Source organism: Typopeltis vanoorti, chromosome 4, assembly GCF_054136105.1.
Source record: "Typopeltis vanoorti isolate ZY-2024b chromosome 4, IOZ_Tvanoo_1.0, whole genome shotgun sequence".
In the NCBI taxonomy this organism is placed as follows: domain Eukaryota; kingdom Metazoa; phylum Arthropoda; class Arachnida; order Uropygi; family Thelyphonidae; genus Typopeltis; species Typopeltis vanoorti.
The window spans coordinates 62,886,331-62,909,797 of record NC_143552.1 but is presented as its reverse complement, the minus strand read 5'-3'; the positions used below and the strand labels follow the sequence as shown (position 1 = coordinate 62,909,797).

The 23,467-nt window shown below is 35.6% G+C and overlaps 1 protein-coding gene across 4 annotated transcripts in view; it reads left to right on the top strand.

The window, feature by feature from the left end:
• LOC150107363 (phosphatase and actin regulator 2-like) overlaps nt 1-23,467 on the top strand; it is a 412,176-nt gene that overhangs the window by 96,985 nt on the left and 291,724 nt on the right. The window lies entirely within an intron of this gene.

Below are 23,467 nucleotides of genomic sequence, written 5' to 3'. Positions count from 1 at the left end.
TTGAGGTCTGAGTTTGAAGTATGTGGATAATCCATCTTTATCATTCAAATTTTTGATGAGTATAGTATGACACTGAGTGTGTTGGTGAGCAGGAAGATATTTTCATCATAGCTAACTTATCTGTTATAATCTCCCTTGCAGTTTTTCTGTCAAAATATAATTCCTTTTTTTGTAATTCCTACATGTAAATACCTTTCTCACTGAAATGAGAGCCAGGCCGCATTCTTTTCTATATTTTGTGAGTTTGCAGATAACATCATTTATCTTTACATCCTCCTGGATCCTCTTTACTATGTTGACCTCCATGTCAACCAGTGGACAGTGCTACAGCCATCAACTCTTTTTTTTTTTTTTATATCTGACCCACATACAAAAGGTCAGGATCTGTAGCAGATAAGTGCAATGTGTAGGCAAGAGGATAAAAAGAAAGGAGGAATCTGTTAACTTTTTTTTTTGAACAACTGAAGGTTGAATTTTTTGAGGAATGACGAGTGGGAGAGGCTCTTGTTCAAATGATTTTGGAGGAAAGTGGAGGAATAATAGTAGCCAATTCTGCAAAGCAGTGTCCATGAAAGTATCTCTAGAAGAGAAAACTAATCATAATTAAAAATCCTATATTTAAACAATGGTGCAGCTGGTAGAAAAAATATTCTGATAATATCCTTTAAATAAAAAATCTCTTAATTATTAACAGTGTCATATCCCTCATCAGTGAGTGACATATAGTATATTACAGAATGGTTTATACTTGATGTGTAATAAAGGTAAGGATATGATACATTGTGGTTGGCATCTGATATAAACATGCTTTCAGAGGTTCTATTTTCCAAATATCTTTAACATTTTGGCATGGCAACATATTTACCAGCTTATGTGACTCAAATACTTGGCATTTTCATAAATAAACTGGTATCATTGGCATAGGTTTTCTTGCACTTTTGCATAGTTTTTTGCAGAAAATTAATCCGTTGCTTTAATCAATGCACATCTTTTCACAACAGAATGAGAAATATAGTCTCACTATTATTAATGTGACTATTTCAGATAAGATTGACATGCTAGGCAAGTTTTATTTTTTATAAGTTAAATTTTTGTGACTCGAATGACCATTCTCCTCAGAGTATCAAATTTTCTGATTTATATGTTGAACTAAACTATTCTGTCATCAGCTTATTAACCTAAATGGTGATTTGGTTTAGCCTCTGTAGCTTGGTCAGTATAGACAAAGTCCTTTGGTTGGAAAGACCTGGGCTTGATTTCCGTCGTGACGTGAAGAACCTTTACTTGGTCTTTTTCGACTAAAGGCTAGTTAGCTGTTCTCATATGGAGGTAAGGGGTTTTTTCACCTGGAAACACTGGTTTTTCATCTCCCAGAATAGATAAACTGGCCGGTAGGATGCACGCAATTTACATACAAGAATACTTAGAGGCATAGGGATAAGTGCCTTATCCTCGTATTACGAAGTCCAAGGATACTTGGAAGGCCTGTTAAAAGCCACTGATGGATGGATGGTGTTTTGGTTTTGTGAACTTAGTGTTTGTAAAAAATTTTTGTGGTATCAAATATATTTCTTTAATTTATTAGTTCTGCTCTTTTGTTTTGAACATCTTTATAAATCTCAACTTTGAATTGATGGCAGATGGATAGTATCATAATTTTTCTCACATTGAATATGATGGGGTCAGAAATAATTCACATTATAAATATCAGTTTGTATTATTATATTTTTGTATTGCTAACCCCAGTTTTTTTTTTTTTAACTACTTGCCTTCACATATGCAAGTTACTTTTGTATTCATATATATGCAGGTGATAGGCAAACTGGTTTGCAGCTTAAACAGTACATGGTACCATTGGTGTTTTTTCATTCTTTCTATGCAGTCACATGACCACTATGACTGTGGTATGTTTTTTTTATGAATAGATGTATTCTGAAATGCAATTAGAAAGCCTGTCAAATGTGAACTAGCAGTAACTTTGAATAGTACTGTTTACAAAATGGTGTACTGATGAACATTCATCTTCTCTGTTGGTCTTCTGAGTTATCAGGAGTGGTTTGCTTTCACTATAGCAAACTCACTTGTATGAACAAGCTATTGAGAAGCCTTAACCAATGATCCATAGGTATGCTATGCTAAAAGAAACTCACTATATCAAACTATCTACTATAAGAAAAGGTTACTGTGGTCCCCCTATGAGTTTGCTAGTGCTGGTTGACTTTTAGTGCTAGTTCTATTCTTTACTTGATTTAGAATTTAATTGAAATAGTTTTATCTCTATATATATATCATCTGCATATTTTCTGTAATCTTTTGGATAACTAATACATAAAATTTATTTTAACAAAGCATTTAATACCATGCGTTTTAACTGGGCTTTTTAATACAAGACTAATTTTATTTCAAAGAAATAATAAAAGCATTTACCTTAAAAAGCAAACAAATGCATATATGTACATTATTAATAGCCCCAAATTATATTGCATTTATTAACTGGTTTGATTCCATGGCCTATACTTTGAAATTAGGGATTTGGAAGTATCTGCAGGCCTTCCCTTATATTTGTCTTCTAAGCCACTTCTAACTGCATCAATCTGCCAATATCTTGATTTTCCCCTTGGCTTTTTTCTTGCCATTGACTTGCTTCTGTAGGCTGGCATTTCATATATTCACAAAAACTCTTTACCAATTTACATGTTTTTTGTGAAAACATGGGATTATAAAAGCAGGATCTACTGTAATTTCTCAATTATCCTGCCTGTATTAACAAGCTACCTCAGATATAAATTTCTTGTAATCCAGCTTGTTAATACAGGCAGGATAATTGAGAAATTAGAATAGATCCTGCTTTTATAACCCCATGTTTTCACAACTGGTAAAGAGTTTTTTGTGAAGACAAATATAAGGGAAGGCCTGCAGATACTTCCAAATCCCTAATATTATGTGAAATGCCAGACTACAGAAGCAAGTCAATTGGGATGCATATCCTTCTGCCTGAAATCACAGAGCACAAACAAGAATAAAACATCTTAATTAGCATGAATAATTTCTAATGGAATCAGCATGTTTTTTTATCCACAAATTAAATTTTATATAACAAATATTGTATACATATTTGTGTTTTAATAAAACAAAATGCTGATTTGTTGCACCTGGATCACTTTACAGGTGCAGGGGAGAGGCCTATAGTTAAAGCAAATTTAACTGTAATTGCAATTGCTTCGCTCTTATGATGTATTATCAATTTAGTTTCAAATTACTTAGTGCAGTACGTATTATGGCAACAAAAATGTCTGGAAAGAGGAAAAGGAATTTGAGAATACAAAATCCTTAAGGAAACAGTAAAATCAGCAGAGGAGCATGAAATTTTTAGTTTTCAGGAATCTAGGTTGGAATTGATAGAACTTGCTCTGAGTTGCAATTTTCCAGTTCTTTGCTGCCTAATGATGCAAAGTTGGATAATGAAATAATTAAGGCAATGTAGAGAACATGCAGTATAATTTTAAAAGGCTGTCTATATGGGCAAAACATAAGCGCCAGTTTAGTGGGGAATAATGTAAAGTTATGCATTTTAGGATGAAAAGATTACAAGCTATATTCTATGCTGATGGAACTGTACTTCAAGAAACTGATGTGAAATTAGGGATTTTGAAGTATCTGCAGGCCTTCCCTTATATTTGTATTCTAAGTAACTGCTAACTGCATCAACCCACCAACATCTTGATTTTCCCCTTGGCCGTTTTCTTGCCATTTCGGCATCAAACACCTGCTTTGATAATTGTTCATCTCCCATTCTGTTTAAGTGCTCATACTATCTGAGATTAGCTCTGCTTACTTCTTGAATACTAATACTATCAAGTTTCTCCCTAACATTGCCATTTTTAATTATTTTTTTTTCCTAACTCAGCTCTCAGACTGTAAGCTAAAATTGGCTCCATCTGTCTTGTATACTGCTGATTTAATGTTCTGACAAATTTCTCTCTTATTCCATATCTGTTTATTCGGCTGACTTTGTACCATACTAGTTTTGCTAATTTTGCTTCTTTTTTTTTTTTTTGGTATTTAATTTTATTTTTATTTAATTTTGGTATTTAGCCATCGCTAAAAATTGTGCCTGAATGGTTAAAATAAATAGTCTTTAATGCTGGTGCAGAGTTCCCCCATGAACTGCATCTAACTTGGCTTTGATCTCCACGGCCATCCACTTCTTCAAATAAAAGTATTTTATCACTGCACGAAACTCATTTTTTCTCCATTTTTATGTAAAATGCGAACACGGCCATTTTAAATGTTTACCAAATGAGAACTACTCATCGCATGTGGCTAAAATTTTGCCAGAGGTCATGAAAAAGATGATACGTGCTGACACTGGTATGAATGAATGAATTGTGTTCCCATCTATTGTAAATTTACCAAACTTTTCAAACAACCCTCGTATCTTGTCTGGAATGCTTTTTTGTTCTTTTCCAAATTTCTTTTTGACAATTTTTCTAATTAGTATTAGTAATGACTAATCTTTGCACTGAACAGAAAACTAGCAGATTACTATTATTATTAACTTTGTTCATTACTTTTGCCAGCTCCTTTGTTTCTGTTAACACTTCTTATTTTGGTGGTGCCTTTCATTATTTCTTGTGATATTGAGTTTCACTTTGTTCCAGTTGCTGACTTTTCATGGTGTGCCATGATGAAAATAGTTGGGACATTTTTTAACCTGGCAGTGCCCAGCTGACATGAAATTTCATCATGTTGTACCATCATTTTAATCTAACAAAAATGCAGTTTACTCAGCCAAATCTCTAATTGCAGCTCATTCATTCAGTATCCAAGCATATACCTACTAATGGTATGCACAATAACATGGTGAAGATTGAACGTTACATAAGAACTCCTGGGTGGTTCCCTACATTCCATAAAAGGCTGTGTATAGTCTCCTCCCAGTTATTTGGCTTTGACCATTTAGTCATTCTCATAGAGTGTGTAGTTATACTTTTAAGTTACATTGTTTAATTTAATAGTAAATTCTCTATTAAATGTAATATAGTATTATGTCCTGAATTCATTACTGTTATATAATAGAGACATAAAATGTCATATCCAGACATTTAATTGGCATATTAATTTTTTTTTTTTAAATTGGTGACATATCATTATTTCCTGAGAGGTACTCACAAGGAATGTTCAGGATACTAAGATTATAATATATAATTAAATTTGCATATTTAGCAGTCCATCAACAATATACCATGGTGATCCATTATCTATGAGTTAGTTGTTCAGCTTATGTTTAAAAATACAAGAAATTAATGAACAAAACTAAATATAGATTGACAGTTCAATTAACGAATTGATGGCATTATTTGGGAGTAAATATAAGTTCTTTGAGGCTTCCAGGGAAGGAGTGCGTGGGGCATGCATCAGTAATGTGATACATAGTACCATACATGCAAAGGGATGACTGTGAAATTCCCCACAGTAAGTTGGCACAATGGCCTTGTCCAGTCCAAAATCTGTTTAGCTAGCTCTAGAGGTGTCAATTTAGACTTAATCCTAGAGATTTGACAGATGAATATCTGTCAAATCTCTAGGATTAAGTCTAAATCTGTGATAGTTCATTCCAGTCTTTTTTACATTTCTGGGGATCATCTGATATTTCCAGATCGGGAGATCTGGAAGTGGCAAGGTATCTTAAGGTATAGGAGGGTTCATGTTATTTCTGATTTTATTTATTTCTTTAATGATAGCTTCTTCTCTTCTGAAACACGGAGGAGTTATTTGGAAAAGAACAGGCAACCATGGTAGAACAGTAGATTTTAAGATTACAGAGATGGTTCTCATTGTTATGTTGGGCTGTGTGTCCACAAGAGTCACGTGGTGACTTTGGCTTCAAACTGGTGAACAATAATCTGCTCTTGGAAGATCAGAGCCAGGACTGCTGTTATAAAATTCAAGCATTATAAGCCCAAATTGAGTCTGTGAGCTTGTTTATGGTATTATTCCTGGACGATATCTTCATCATTATCAAATTCCTGATATATACCCTCAAGATGTATTGGATATGATAGTACTACATGAAAAATTTACATCATTACCAACTTCCTACCTACAATTTTCCTCCAAATCAATCATTTATTGTCAAGGCTTCAACATTATCAGATCTTATATTTCTATCTTCTAAGGCACTTTTTACTGTATCAATCCACCTATATCTTGGTCTTCCTCTGGGTTGTTTTCCTGCCAACCTGGCAGAGAACACTTGTTTTGCTAATCTTTCCTCGCCCATTCTGTTTAATTGACTTACCACCTGAGTTAGCTCTGCTAACGCATTCCTGGATGCTGACGAATATCAAATTCGTTCCTGATATCCTCGTTTTTAATATGATATTGCCATTGATGCTATCTATTCACGCCTCTAATCTTTCTCAGGACTCTAATATCTGCAGTCTCTAGTCTTTGGTCAAGTGTTTTACTTCTGACCCAGCTCTCAGATTTATAAGTTAAAATTGGTTTGAACACCGTCTTGTATACAGCCTAATTTAGTGTTCCAACTAATTTCTCTCTTATTCCATATGAATTTATTCAATTGGTTTCCTACCATACAGCTTTGTTAATTCTGTTGTCTATTTTCATATTTAATTTACCATCTTCACTAAAAATCGTGCCTATGTAGCTGAAATGTTTTACTTGTTCCACAGGTTCTCCGTTCACAATGCAGTTGACATTTTCAATGATTCTGCCTATTTTCGTTGTCTTTGTCTTTTTATTGCTGACCTTCATACCATATCTATTACAACAGCTATTCAATTTAGTCAGGGAATCTTGCAGACTTGTAGCGGATTTATTTAGAAGTATAACATCATCCGCATAAAGCAAAGAACTGAGGTTAACATCTCCAATTTTGATATCGTGTTTAATACCACTTTTCTTCATAATATGATCCATATAGATAATGAATAACATAGGGGATAATGTACATCCTTGTCTGACACCAGATTTATCATTAAACCATCTTCTTGTACTTCATTCAATTCTAACTGCTGACTTACAACTCAAATAAAACTAAGTATTGCTTGATATAATTCCCCACTGACACCATATAACTGTAGCATTTTGAATAACTCCTCTCTTGGCACCTTGTCATATGCCTTTTCCAGATCGACAAAAGTTAAATACAGATCTTTGTTATATTCCCATGCTTTCTCAACTATTTGTCATAAAGTGAAGATCTGATCCTGACAGCCTCTATTTGGCCTGAACCAGCTTGTTCTTCACCAAGCTTTTCTTCCACAATTCTTCTCAACCATTTCTCAAGTACACTTGCATAGTCCTTGAGCCATTATTGTTCAATCTATACATTAATGACATCAAGCAGGATCTATCATCAGATTTGCAATTGTTTGTTGGTGATGCGAAGATAGGCAGGGCAATCAGGGATGCTACTGATATTCAGCAATTACAAAATGATTTGAATAGACTGGAAATATGGGCAATCGAAAATGGCTGTCAGTTTAATGTTAGTAAGTGTAGAGTTATGCTCTTTGGCATGATTGGAGTTCCAGCGGCATATTATATTAGCAGGGTTATGCTACAAGGTACTGAAGAGGCAAGGGATCTAGGTGTATTGGTGGATAAGAATTTAAAGTTCAAAGGTCACATAGCAAAAGTTGCAAATACAACTCAGAGGATAATTGCTATGTTGAAGCGAACCCTGACATGTAAGGAAAAGGAAGTAATTTTGCCTCTTTATAAGGTTTTGATAAGACCACACTTGGATTACTGTGTGCAGATATGGTCTCCCGGGTTCCATGGGGATAAATAAGCTGTAGAAAGGGTACAAAGAAGAGTTACAAAGATTATATCCGAATTATGGGATTTAGATTATGAGGACAGATTGCGAGTATGTGGATTACAGATGCTGGTTAACAGGAGGAAGAAGGACGATATGATAGAGGTCTATAAACCTTTGAATGGGTGTTATAGCATTTCAATGATGAAATTTTTCATTATATGGAAGGTGGGGAGAGAACATGGGGGCATCCATGGAAGTTAAATTTATTTGCAGTCAAGAACGGGGTAAGAGCTAGGTTTTTCTCCCGGAGAGCAGTGAGTAAGTGGAATAATTTGCCCTTACTGGTACTGAGTGCATCTAGTGTGAACAAATTCAAGGGTAGGTATGATAGCTGGGTTGGGTAATTTACAGCCTTCCTTGACTCCCTGGAGATCTCAGATAATATTAATAATAATATCTTATCAGGAACACTCAGTAATGAAATATCTCTTTAATTCTCACATTCAGTTTTATTTCCCTTTTTTATATATGGGTACTATGAGAGCTTCTCCAATCATCTGGAATTCGTCCCTCTGTCCAGGCCTTCTGAACTATGCAGTGCAGTCACTGTGAGACTTATACCTCCATACTTGAGCATATCTGGTCGAATATTGTCTACTGCAGCTGCCTTTCCATATTTCAGGCTTTTGATGGCTTTTTCTACTTAAAGTATGGATATGTATTCCTGACCGCAAGTCCGGTCAGTGTTTTTTACCACTGTGCTGTCATCATTGCTTGTTTCATTTAGCAATTTTTCGAAGTAATTACTCCATACTTCAAGGATATGTTTTTCTCCCGTTTTCATGTCACCTTTATCATCTCTAACTCCTTTTACAGCACTCGTTCCTCCATTTCTAAGCTTCTTCAACAACCTCCAGAATATCTTTCCACCTTCTTGATATTTATTTTCTATGTTCTTACCAAAATCCTCCCATGACTTTTGTTTAGTCAGTTTTACACAGTGTTTAGCTTTCTTACAGATCCTTGTTATATTCCCATGATTTCTTAACTATCTGTCGTAAAGTGAAAATCTGATCCTGACAGCCTCTATTTGGCATGAATCCAGTTTTTTCTTCAACAAGCTTCTCTTCCACAATCCTTCTCAACCGATATCTTTAACTTAGTTTATTCCATATGTTGACAGTAAGTATGATATCCAAGGTAGCAAGGGTTATTTCATGGATTAGAGTACTGTTGCAGAAATTATTTTTAGTTTTCTATGAGTCATGGGAAGCTTTATGCAACAGTTTTGCTGAGGTTAGGGAATAGTCTCCAGCTTTGAAAGTAGTTTTGCAGTGAGCTCAGATCTTGGCTCATTGTTTCTTCAAGGTCTTGGAAGGTATTGTATTGGGTGGCGATTGCTATATCATCAGCATAGATAAACTTTTGACTGACAGTTGGAGGGATGTTGCTTGTGTACAGGTTGAATAGAACTGGGACCAAGGACAGATCCTTGTGGTAATTCATTGCACAGAGTAAATGTTCTGCTTTTTTTGTGTGTGAATTCAAATGAATCTTTATTTTCCTGTTGGAGAGCATTTATTCAAGTACTTAGTTTTATTGGCAATTGATTATTTTGGGTGTTTTATATAGTTAGCCTTTCTTTCATACAGTGTCACAAGTTGATGTTAAATCTATGAAGGCAGTACCTGTTTTTAAACCTTATTGTTATCTAACTTCTATGTGGGTTGTGAGGGTCAAGACCTGGTTGTAGCAGCTTCTACCAGGTCTAAGCCTACCCTGTTTACTGGGAAAAATGGCTTCTATTTTTTTGAGAAATTCTACTGAGAATAATCCTTTCAAAAAGTTTGTAAGGAGTACACAGCAGTGCTATAGGGCAATAGTTTTAGGGTAATCAGTTGAGTTTCAGCAAAGGCTATTTATCTTTGATTCATGATGTTTTGGGAGTCGTTTATCATTTATTGAGAAGAAATTAAATAACCAGGTTTTTACTCTTAGGCTAAGATGAGTAAAAAATCTGGAAGGATGTGGTTAATGCCAGAAGTTTTACCTTTTTTAGTTAGAGAGTGGAATCAGTTTCATCTAGTTATTGGAGTAAGTTATCTAGTAGGTCATCTAGTTATTAGAATAGGGATTGGAATTTGCTGTAGATGTAGGACATGATGAGAAAATGTTTTTTGTAAAGATAATGAATCTCTTTTTTTAGTATCTGTGAGAATTTTGAATTTAGCCTTTTGTGCTAATATTTTTGAAATACTCTTTGAGTTTATTTTTCTTTTAGTTCTGTTTGGACTAGTGGTTCCTCCCAGTCAGCAATGTAGTGAACAAGCCTGACAGCTTGATCTGGTAAAGCTGAGGTTGTTCATTTCTTCATGCCAACAAACTCTTCTATGAAGAGGACAGAAGCACTGTCTGGGTGGTTCCTTTATTCATATTCTGCCAGAAGAATACTACTTTCATTTGACTAACGTGGTGTCTATGTCTGGGTCTTAACTGAATCCTCTGGAGATGTCTTTTGCAAGATGCCATGAGGAATTCAGTGAATCTTTCTTAGTTATCAACTGTAAGTGAAATTATGTTAAAGTTGTTTTCAAATAATTCAGTGAATTTTGGTCAGTTTACTTTCCTGAGATTCCATCCAGGGTATTGGGAAGCTGTTTATTCTGGTGATTATAAGTCCTGTAATAATTAGGAAGGATCTGTGCTGGCCTGTGGGGAAACAAAGGCAGTACTTGTTAGGCTGAGATGAGTGGAGTTCCTTCTATGTTACTGGTGGTAAAGCAGAGGTCAGGAGTTGCCTCTGAGTCCTCTCTTCCAGATTTGAAGGTTTCCAGGGTTTGCTGTTGTATAGGAGGTGGAGGCTGTTTATTAATATCCAGTTGCAGGCCTTGGTTATCATCATTATTGTGTCCCCCCATAATGTACTGTGTGAGTTGAAATTCTCGGAGGAATGATGCCAGGAGAGGCTGACTGAAGAAGTTGCAGGACTTGGATAGCTATGAATCTCCTAGATATTCAGGGATACTTTCCAGATTTGCTTTTGCATAGTTCATTAGACCATGTCTTTCATTAGTTTTATCAGTGAGAAGATGTAACCAGGGATGATAATATTTTCTTGTGAGGTATGGCAAGCGTCTTGTAGAGCAACAGTATTCATTTCGCACCCGGTGAGTATATTATTTAGTACTTCTAATTTTGATCTAGTAAGTCCCTCAATGTTCAGCTGGAAGAAAGTCAGCCAATTCCCAATGTTCTTGTTTGGTTCTTTTAATTTTTTTAAAAAACAATTCGAAGTCGGACTTTTCGAACATAGCCCTCTTCCTGAGCTATGGATGCAAACCTTGTTGACCCAGGCAATGTTTGAGCTGTATGTCTACTTTGATGATGTGTGCTCTTTTCTTATAGTGTCCAGGATAACATTGGCATTTGGATCCTGAGCTGAAGTATTAGTCAGAAGTTGCTACTTCTTGGCTGGAGCAGGCTACCATCATCCCCAAAATAGCAGTCATTCTGGCATGATGAAGATCCCTTTGCAGCAGCAGCACCTTCCTTACTTGAACAGTTGCTGTGGTTGATCTTTAAGTACTTATCTAAGGGCATGCTTATTTAATGGCTTCATAGTGCACCATTTCAAATTGTTGTCTTAGGGTTCTATGGTGTTTTGGTTTGAGAGGCCTTGCAAAATGCTATTCCACCATTCCTGATGTCAATACTGATGGTGTGGGACTGTTTATTCATTTGGTTATTCTACTTATCTCACAGTTTCCATCCACTATCACAGATATTACAGGGATGATAATGTGTCCTTGGTTCTCTCTGGATCAGAGTATCGTACCCTTTCACTTTGTAGAGCAAATTGAGACTTGTCTGTGCAATAGTGATCCCCATTGGTCTTAGGTCTAGTTGACATGAAGCTGACCCATTTCAAACATTCTCTCCTGTGGCTTGGGAATAGAGACGCACAGTCCACTTTTGTGAAGCCCTTTGCACATGGTGGAAGCAGATACTAGTGTTCTTGCAGCCATTGCAAGGTCATATCATAGCTGGTTCGGGATACTCCTGTTTTGGTGAGCAGTAATTAGAGATATTGGTCACCCATTGTGGTTGTAGTCCTTGGCCCTCTTTCACTGTATCTCTGGGATGCTGTTTGTGACTGTTGGAATTGGTTCCACATTCTGTGGACAATGGAAAGACTCATGCAACCATCTGGCTAATATGCCTAGCTTCTAGTCTATGATGGCTTGCCTACTTAGTTATTTTTGCTATCCCGAAATGACTTGTTCTCATTCCAGACACAAAATGGACAGTGTTATTCATTTATATACAATAACCAGACTCAACATCACTTTTATGTAATATACCTGACTTTTAGTTTGTTTGTTTTTTTCCTTTTTACTTCTATTTATCATGATTTTTCTTTGTTCCTTAATTTATGGAAACTAGTGTATTTCGTAGTTTTTGGCATTTTTCATAATCTTTAACTGCTGGATAGGTCAGTCAATTGAATTCTTATATATACATACATACAGGGTGTCCCAAAATTCATGCAAGAAGTAATATTGATTGAAAACACAGGTTTTTAATTCAAAATTGTAATTTCTTATTGATTCATAAAGTATACAGTATAGGGTTATGCATGGAATAGCATATCGGGTAAATGGCCTCCACGGCTTTGCTGGCACATACGCACTCTTTTGTCGAAATTTTCCATGACCGTTTTGCATAAATGTGGCTAAATTTCGCTGATACAGCGCTCAATTTCCTCCTTCAAGGCGTGGGTGGTTGTGGGCTTGTTGGCATAAACCTTAGACTTCAAAAAAACCCAAAGAAAAAAGTCCAACGGCGTTAAGTCACATGATCTGGGCGGCCAATTCTGATCACCAAAATGGGAAATTACATGACCAGGAAATGACTCATGCAGTAATTGAATTGTTTCTCGGGCTGTATGGCATGTGGCACCATCTTGTTGAAACCACATGTCCACATCCATATCTTGCAATTTAGGCACAAAAAACTGGATTATCATGTCGTGATAGCAAGCACCATTAACTGTTATTGCCTTACCAGCTGCGTTTTCGAAGAAGAATGGACCGATGATGCCTCCAGCCCAAAATTTGCACCAAACAGTGACACACATTGTGGATGCATTTGTTTCTCAACAATCACTCGTGGATTTTCTGAACCCGAAATGCAACAAATTTTCTCGATTAATGAAGCCATCGAGATGAAAATGAGCCTCATCACTGAAGATGATTTTGTTCGCAAAATAAACATCCACTTGTTGTTGTTCCATAATCCATTCAACGAACTCTCTTCGCTGTGTGTGTGTGTGTGTGTGTGTGTGTGTGTGTGTGTGTGTGTGTGTGTGTGTGTGTGTGTGTGTGTGTGTGTGTCAGTAGGCTTCAGTTCTTGAGTCAATTGAACTTTGTAAGCATAAAGATGCAAATCTTTCATGAGAATACGCTGTAGAGAGCTTCTCGAAATGCCCAATTCAAGACCACGGAGCCGAATTGATGTTCCTGGACTCTCAGCAACACTCTCACGAACTGCTTCGATGTTTTCTGTTGAACAACTTGTTGAAGGATGGCCAGAGTGTATAAGATCACTAATTGATCCAGTTTCCTTGAATTTTTTAATTAATCTTTTCACAGTTGATGAAGTTAAATCACTATTCCGACCATATTTTGTACGAAAATTGCAAACTGTAGCTGCCAAACCTTCATTATTTTTAAAATATTGCTCAACAATGAAAATGCGTTGTTCTTTCGTGTAGCACTCCATTTTTAATAACCCTGAACTGTCAGCTGTCATGCTGTCTTTTTTTTCTCGTTGGCAACACTTTACCGCACAAATGGCGCTAAATTTAAATCTTGCGTGAATTTTGGGACACCCTTTATATATAATTAGTTTGAATGACTATATACCGAGAATGAAAAAACAACAAGGTTTAATATTAAGATGCAACTAGTTTCGTTGAATGATTCAACTTCTTCAGGTATCACAGGCAAAGAATTATACAAAAAATTACAGAGACATGATAAAATTACATCAAGAGATCTAGTATAAAAGACAATAGTACATTTTAAAAACAGGAATGCGAGCTTGAGTTCTAAATTAAAGTTGACTACATGCGTGAGCTGCCACGCGTGTGCCAATACTGAACAGAGGCAATGTGTGCATCAGAGAGATTGAAGCTAAGGCTGCTGTTAATATGGGATGAATCTAGTGAAATTTCTCTAGATTCGATGATCTTTCTTTCGAGTTCATCATAACACACATGATTATTAGAAGTTTTTGGCTATTCTATTATTTGACCAGTTCATCCAAGTTAATAGAGAAGAGAACGTGGCTAGAGAGAGCACTGGCTCTGGTCCTATTGTAGGAAATGTCTCTCTGGTGTTCTTCCATATGCGAAAGGATGGATTTAGCTGTCTAGCTGTAACATAGTTTTCCACGTTCACACAAAATCTTGTAGACTCCTGGATACTGAGTAGGGAGATGTTTCACTTTAGGTTTACTTAGTATGGAGCGAAGTTTTGGAAACATAATGAAGCAAGTTCTAATGTTGATCTTAAGAATTTTTGCTAGTTTTGGGGAGAGAGGGCTGATGTATGGCAATGAAATAAAAGCACTTGGGGAGAAGAATCTTCAGTAGCAGTAGAGAGATGGAAAGAGAAAAATTTATCAATCTGTTTAAGAGAGAAACCATTGTTGACAAAAGTCCTTTTAAGTAAATGGAGTTCATTTTCAATTTCTGTTTCATCTGTAAGTAAAGATCTGGCTCGATATGCCAGGGTTGAAATAATACCAAATTTCTGCGGAGGGTAGTGATGGAAAGAAGCATGAAGGTATCACCACTATATTACAGCCAGACAGCTAAATCCATCCTTTTGTGTATAGAAGAACACCAGAGAGATATTTCCTGCAATAGGACCAGAGCTAGCGCTCTCTCTCTAGCCACGTTCTCTTCTCTATTAACTCGGATGAACTGGTCAAATAATAGACTGGCCAAAAACTTCTAATAACCATGTGTGCTATGATGAACTCGAAAGAAAGATCATTGAATTTAGAGAAATTTCACTAGATTCATCCCATATTAACACAGACTTAGCTTCAATCTCTCTGATGCACACATTGCCTCTGTTCAATATTGGCACACTTGTGGCAGCTCACGCACGTAGTCAACTTTAATTTAGAACTCAAGCTTGCATTCCTGTTTTTAAAATGTACTATTGTCTTTTATACTAGATCTCTTGATGTAATTTTATCTGTCTCTGTAATTTTTTGTATAATTCTTTGCCTGTGATACGTGAAGAAGTTGAATCATTCAACGAAACTAGTTGCATCTTAATATTAAACCTTGTTGTTTTTTCATTCTCCTTATATAGTCATTAAAACTAATTTTTCATAGTATTTTCTACCAAGTAAAGATGATCCCCCCCATTTGTTTTGTTGTAAAGGTATTATCATTAATGCAGTCTGTGCCTTTTTTAAATTCTGCTTGTTTTTTTAATATCAAACTATCAGCAATAGTTTTATTTTAAATCTTGCTATATGATTTATTATCATCAGGGGTTAGAATCATCTTGGAAAGTTCATTTATCTGACATATTTATCATACTGAATCTTACAATCCTTAGCGCCGCTTGCATTAATGTATTCCAATAATAATCATTTTACTGGCTATTCTCAATGAATAAAATCTACTCCATGCATCCCTCTTCATCACACTATTATGTAACTTTTGGGATTGGTCTTATATTCTCTGTTTAATAATCATATACTCTTGTAATTTTCTCATAACTGTGTATCTTTTCTTTAAAAAAAAATGACATTTGTGTCACTTCCCATTTTTCAGATACACTGTAAATAATCTAACACGAATTTAACGTATTTGGTAGCTTGCTTCCTTTCTTTGGGAACATGTTGATAGCAGTACATATGCCACATAAAGACTATTTGTTGAACAATTTTTTTAAAAAAGTTTCTACACGATTTGTGTGCATTATAGTACACTTCTTTAGGAAAGTGAAATAAAATACTAAATTTGATATTTCATTGTCTGAGTTTCAGCTGACAAGCTAAGGGCACCAGTAATGCATTGCTGCCCTGGTTGTCCAAGGAATACTTGCTCTGCAATCAGTTGTCTAAGGTGTTTGAATCCTGCTATGGTAATGGACTCCATGATGTCCACTGTCTCAGTTATTGGAGGCCTGAAATGGTTTGAAAAAGTTTGAAAAGCTGCTACATAGAGCCATATATAAACATGAATGGTTATATAAAGAAAGTACTGAAGCCTTACTTCATAGACTTAATCTTAATGTCTGTCTCACTATTCCAAAAGTTTGGGAAATTGTTATCCTCAATTGTATTCGATAATTTATCTTCTATATTTTAATTTAAGTAATTTTCATTACTTAAATTAAATGCCCAGTAGTTTTTAATCCATGAACACGTAACTGTATACATAGAGGGATTTCCTGTTTAAACATGCACACTACTGTTTTTTGAATTCAATTCCTATTGTTGTTCATTAGTTGTACTGATGATGTCTTATGATACTTGACATAATAAAAAAAGTTATTTACTGTGGCATACATGTTATTCTATAGTTATGGATACTCCACAGGTTTTGCTATATATATATATATATAGCATAGTTGGAGAATTTAGTAGTGGAGAGGATGAGATGTATCTAGCGAAGTAGTGTGTTCTCACGATGAGCCCTTGGACTCCCTGGAGGTGTCACATAATAATAATAATAATAATATATATATAAATATTAGTAGGAGGAGTAGGAGAGCAAGGTAAGTCTTGAAGGGTAATGAAAACTTCAAATATTTGGATATACACACTTCTCTAGTGATGGAAATTTAGATCAAGAGATATCAAAGGATTGTACGCTGCCAACGTTTTTTATAATATTGTAAATGGCCTACTTTGGGGACAGTGAGGTCCCAGTAAAGTGCAAGCTTCTGATTAACAAAAGTTACTTTTTGCCCATTTTGTCTTATGCAGCCAGAGACATTGGGACTGACAATAGTTAATCTCTATTTCTGTTTACATAAGTAGAATGCAAGCAGTGGAAGTGAAAGTTTTAAGGACAATGTTGACAAAAACAAGGAAAGATAGAATAAAAAATTGGGACATTAGGAATTTTGGGACTAGAAAGCGCTGAAGTGCTTATTTGGTTTATTTAGATTTACGTCTCAAGCAACTCGGAGGCTATGAGGTTAGTGTATTATGTATGTTAATTGCATGTTTTCTAAGCAACTCAGAGGCTATGAGGTTAGTGTATTATGTATGTTAATTGCATGTTTTCTAATGGCCAGTTTGCCTGTTCTGAGGGACAAAAAAAAAACCCATATGAGACTGGCTAACTCACCTTTAGTTGAAAAGCCCTGATAAAGGTTCTTCACTTCCTAGAAGGGATTCGAACACAGGTCTTTCCAACTAAAGGGCATTGTTGAAACTGACAGCTATGAAGGCTCTGCTGAAGTGAGTGCTCGTGAACTCTCATGGTTTGAAGTTGTTTGGACATATAATGAGAATGAATTTAGAAAGAATACCAAGAAGAATGTATGATATGAAAATTGAGGGGAGAAACCAACAGGAAGACTGCCATGGTAAAGGTGGTGAGACCAGATAAGATTTAGAAAAAAAAAAACCTGAACTGAAACATTGTTTATGAAGAAATAGTTTGGAAGGAGGATAGAAAGGAATGAAGAGCTTTGATCTGTCTGCCTTCAGTTTCTGTTGGAGTTCAGTGTGGCTTTTTTTTTTCTTATAATTGTTTCATTCTTTTCATGCTGGCTACAAGTGTGCTTCATAGCGTTTGTTATTGTAATTTCTTTTATGTTCCTACTTCTTTCTGAAAATGACATCTGTAAGAAAATGTACTTCAGCAGCATGAAAAGCTTTGACATGAAGATTGTTTTTTTGTCTGGATTTTTCTCACTGACTGCATTGTGAGATTTATGTATACATAAAAAAAAAAAGTGAATTTGTAATGAATGATAGAAGTTTAAATCAAGAGATATCAAAGGATCGCACTTCACATTTTTTCAATTGAAAAAATGTGAATTGTATTAATGTATGTGAAAAGTGTAATGATAGGATAGAGCATTTCAAAATGGGAACTAGCATTCATTTGTAGTAAACAGAAATCAGATAGGAGTGTTAGTAATTATAACAATTTAGATGAGATTGTACATCTAAAGAAGAGGTTGACTGATACGAATAAGAAGTTAATATGAAGAGAGAGAGTCAAAGGATAATCATATAGCATTGTAGAATTCAATCATTAGAGATTGTGATGAATAACAAAGTACACAAAATGCTTTCTAGGTGGAACATTGTGACCAATAAATGTTGCTTTGCAGAGAAGGAAAGAGTGGGCACCAGAATTTATAGTATTGTCAGGACAAATGACTTAAATGGTAAAAAAAAAAAAAAAAAAAAGCGGATAGGAATATGAAATTGTTGCAGGAGGTAAAGGATAATAATGTTGTTCAGAAAGTGGTTAGCATGTTGCCCAGATATGTTAGCGAGTTGAGGATAGCGCAGATAATCAATGGTAAGATGACTGAGTTGTGTGAGGCAAAGAGTATTCATTTTATGAATCTGTAGAGTAAGTTTGAAGAGAAGTAGAAATTTAAGAGTTGAAGTTTAGGGGGTATATTGCTAAAGTAATCAGTTTATAAGCCACAGTAGCTCACAGGATTACTTGTTTATTGAAGAAGACACTAATAAGCAGAGATAAGGGAGTTAACATTCCTTTTTATAGTCTTGATACAACCATATCTGGATTACTCAGGTCTGATCACCTTGGGTTTCTTGGGGATGAAGAAGTGGTGGATAAGATCCAGAGGTGAGTGACAAAGATGGTTAGTGGTTTATGGGATGCTTCCTCTGAGGATAGATTGAGGGTTTGCAAAAGTTGGTTGATAAACAAAAAAAAGGGTGGATGTGATAGAAACATAAAGTTACTTAAAGGATTTTATGGGATTGATACAAGGAAAATGCATCAGCATTTGGTTATAAAGGATAGAACATGAGGTCATCCCTGAAGTTGGATAAGAGTGTGGTTAGCAAGGGCATGAGGACTAGATTTTTCACTAATGAAAAATGGAGAGTGGTGAATGATTGGAATGGGTTGCGTGAGTCAGTTATTGTGTGCTTTCTTTCTTAATGGTTTCAAGAAGAGATATGATAAATATTATGTTGATAGTTTGGGTCTCCCACAATGAGTTTTAGGACTCCATGGAGGTGCCCATGAGTAATAGTAATAATGTTATATTGTCATATCATTATAATTACAATATACAGCACAATTTAGATAATATTCATGGTAAACACATACCCATTGTGCAGTAATAATGTTAACAGAGAAATTGTCTACAAAGAGTGGAAGTTGAAAATGGTAGCACATAGGAAGATTTTGAATCTGTATGGTGTGAAATTGAAATTAACAGACCATTATATCTGTGACAATTGTTATTAGCCAGGGAATGTAGAGAAAACTGTGAAATGTTCAGACAAATTGATGTACATTCCTGTAATTACAGAAATGTAGATTGGAAGGAGGAGATAGCATGGATTGATAGAGTATTGATTTTTTGAGGGCTAACTGTCTTATGTGATGGCATTAACTCGAAGTGTTAGTGTTGGATTTGATGATAATCTCATAAGATGTGGTTGTTAATGAGATATTTACACTGTTGCCAGTTGGGGAGAGTGATCATGAGGTACTTGTTTGGGAAGTGGTGAAACAATTAAGTTATTGCCAAAAAAAAAAAAAAAGGATGTGTGATTTGGTGAGAGTGATCATGAGGTACTAGTTTGGGAAGTGATGTAACAAGAAAAGGTTATTGCCAAAAAAAGGATGTGTGGAATTATAAGGTATGGGTGATTATGAGAAGCTCTGTAATCAGCCAATATATTAGGTTGATTCAAGGTAAAAGAATCAGAAAAGATGTTGACATTGCATTGGGAATTTGTAAGACAATATCTGACACAAGCAATGTGTAACTGCATACCATGTGCTAAGCTAATAAATAGAGTAGGAATGAAATCAAGAAAGCAGTGTTGGAATAGATATTTACAAGAGATATTCAGTGGTGATCACATTCATGAAGAGTATAAAATGCAGGCTAGGAAGATATGAGCATCATAAAGAAAAGGTACAGTATGAGAGGAGATTGGTCAGTCAGGCCATGGATAATTCAACCGAATTCTTCTCTTATATTTAGCGCCTCCGTAGCGCAGTTGGAAGAACGACGGTACATTGCGCCCTTCGATTGGAATAGGCCTAAATTCGATTCTCGTTGCGACAGGAGGAATCTTTATCTGGATGATTTCAATCGAAGGTGAGTTGGCCGATCTCATACAGAGGTAGCAGGGTTTTTCTCCTGGAAACTCTGGTTTTTCATCCTGCATACAGACAAATCGGCCCTTCAGAAAACACATGCAATTTACAGACAAAAAATACTAGTTGTGGTGGTGGAGGTGGGTGGTAGATGGCGTTGATGGAGATGATTCGTAGTAGTGGTTCGGTGTAGTGGTTGAGACAGTTGTAGGTGTCCTCCCGCGATGAGTCTTTGGACTCCTTGGAGGTATCAGGAATAATAATAATAATATATGGCAAGCAAGGAAGGATAGTTAGTGGATAGTTATGGTTTATGGTGACTGTTGCAGATGATATAGTGGAATTATTTAATAAACACTTTACCAGTGTATATCATACTGATAATGATGCTGTGGAATATGTAGAAGAGAGGCAACTATTTGGAAAATTAAAGTGAAAGAATCAGAAGTGTATCAAGTGTTGCCTGGGTTAGATGTTAATATGGATATGGATGACATGTCACCACTTATTTTAAGAAATGTACAAAACGCTTAGCTGTGCCCTTGACCTGGTTATTTAATGAAAGTTTTTTGAATTGGGTAATGTTCCTAAGGAGTTGAATAAAGGCAAAATAGTACCGCCCCACATGCATTGTTCAGGACGTTTCCAATTATAGACTATGTATTATATCTGCACTTGTAGTCAAGGTATTAGAGAGGTTGGTTATGAGTAGATCACAGGATTGGATTGGACATAGGATTCTTTATTATGGTCAGCATGGATTTGTAAAGGGTGGGGCTTGTTTTAGCAATTTACTTGCATTTTATAGTAACGTGTATGTTAGATAAGGGAAATTTGTATCTAGTAATATTCTTGGTCTTTGCAAAACCATTTGACAGATTATCTTGTGATTGGTTGGACATTGGAGATAATATTTCATGTGAATTTATTGGGGATATTCAGTTGTTTGTTGATGATGCAAAGTTTGAGGAGCACTGCTAGCATTAATTTCCTTCCGAAGATTTCAATAGACTTAGCTTGGACAAATGAGTGGGATTGTAGTTTTATTATTAATAAGTGCAAAGTGTTATGTTTTGGAGTGGAGATATAAGGCTGTGTACTCTATTGATGGAACTGTACTGCAGGAAGAGGATGTTATTCGAGATCTGGGAATGACAGTTGACTGAAGTTTAGAGGGCATATTGCAAGTGTTGAAGACTGTGCATTGTATTGCTACTTTGATAAGTGCATTTACATTTAGGGATTAGGTGGTTGTACCAACTGCATAAAGTGCTCATCAGATCACACATGGATTATTATAATCAGATTTGAGCGCTTAGTTTTCAAGGGATGTTGAAACATTGAAAATGGTCTGGAGATGAGTGACAAAGACAATGTCAGGACTTAATGTTGGCTATGGAGAAAGGTTAACAGGAATGCAAATTACAGAGTTTAGTGGATAGGAGGAAAAGAGGTGATATGAAAGTTAGTGAGAAGATTATATTGGATGGATACTCAGGGATTTATAAAAAGAGGTAAAGATTGGAAGGAAAGAACTAGAGGCTATCCCTGGAAGTTGTGTAAGAGTGTGGCAAAGAAGGGTCTGAGGAGTAGGTTTTTTTACATGAATTGATAAAGTTTTTTTTTTTAAATGAACTGTATTCTTAGATGCATGGTATTTATTTTGGATGAGATCTTTTAAATCAGTAGAAGAACCATTCCAGACTGCAAAGATGTCCTTGGCATACTTGTACCAAGTGTAGGTCTAAGAGAAATATCATTGAGGAAATGCCATTTGAAGTGTTCCATAAAATAATTATCAAGTGTGGGAGAAAGAGGACTTTTCATCGCTGTGTATTCAGTTTGTTCGTACAATTTATTTTGAATAGTAAAATATCCAGATAAATAACAAAACCAAAAAGGTTAGCAATATCAGATGGAAAATCTTGAGAAAGAGGACTTTCCATCATTGTATATTCAGTTTCTTGGTACAATTTATTTTGAACAGTAAAATATCCATAGTGAATAACAAAATAAAACAGCTGTGTAAGTAAACAAATATGATGCTGTGAAACCAGTTTAAAGTAAATGAATACAGTCAACCACAGGCCTTAATGGAATACCTGGTTTGTGCAGATCTTGGGAAGACTATATAATCTTGGCAGTGCATGAGGTCTTTTTTTTTTTTTTTTAAATCATCCCAACTAACGACATCATCATTATGATTATTAAGCTTATTAATATGGCGAACAGTGGGATCAGAAGAAGAGTCAATAAGTAGAATAGTCATGGAGCATTAAGGTAATCTTCCTGTGATATTCTTTATCTTGCACAACCACAGCCTTTGTTTTGTTCATTGTAAGAACATAAGTCTTACATGAAGAATCTTTAGCCTGAACATTGTGTTCTTGCTGAACATGCTATTTCTACTAAGTACAGTATCTTCTGGAACAAGACAAATCCTACACAGCTGATTTCTTATGGAATGTTCCTTATAAGGCAACTTGTGAAATGTAACTTCATTGTCACAGATTTGTTTCATGACAAGAGGAATCTTTACATGGTTTACATTTATTTCCTTTTATGGAAGATAGTCTTGTTTTGAGTTGAAAAAAACCATATAAAGATTGCTTTTGTCATAAAGAATCAACTCTTGGGTCTTCCAGTTTAAGGGTACATTGTCTCATCATTCTTTCATCTATGCTATAGAAGCACTTAATATCATAAACACTGATTTCCTTATCATTCCACATTGGGTTGAGAACATCTTTGTCAATGTCACTGCTGCTAGAACATAATTTTGTCCTGTTTCTCACAAAGTTCACTAATTCTCCTTACTTTTGATAATATCCAGATCTTCAGGTAAGATTATATTTTTCTTCTTGAACAGGCTTGTGTCTGCAGCCCTTCCTGGCAGAGACATGTCACATACATAGCCCCCCCCCCCCAAAAAAAAAAAAAACTTTGGTGTCCTTTTCAGCTCAGGTGTTCCACCTCATTTGTACAACTAGTAATGCTGTCAATCTCAAAATTGTTCAACCCTAGAATGAAGTTCCCACATCTAGGTTGGTACACCAGAAAATCTTAGAAATGCTGATTCTAATCTGGTTAATTGACTGCTCTCTTGCAAGTTTGCTTTGATTACTTTCTCATGAATGTTCTGTTTCTGCTTTATGCCTTTTCTATGGGTATTTTAATGGATGCTATTTTTTTTGCCAACTTTCTTTTGCACTTTTCAGAACATGAGCAGCTACTGATCACCATCCAAGCATTTTGTAGCTTCAAACTTCTGAACCAACTTCTTTTCCTCTGGTTATCTCTGTTCTTCAAGA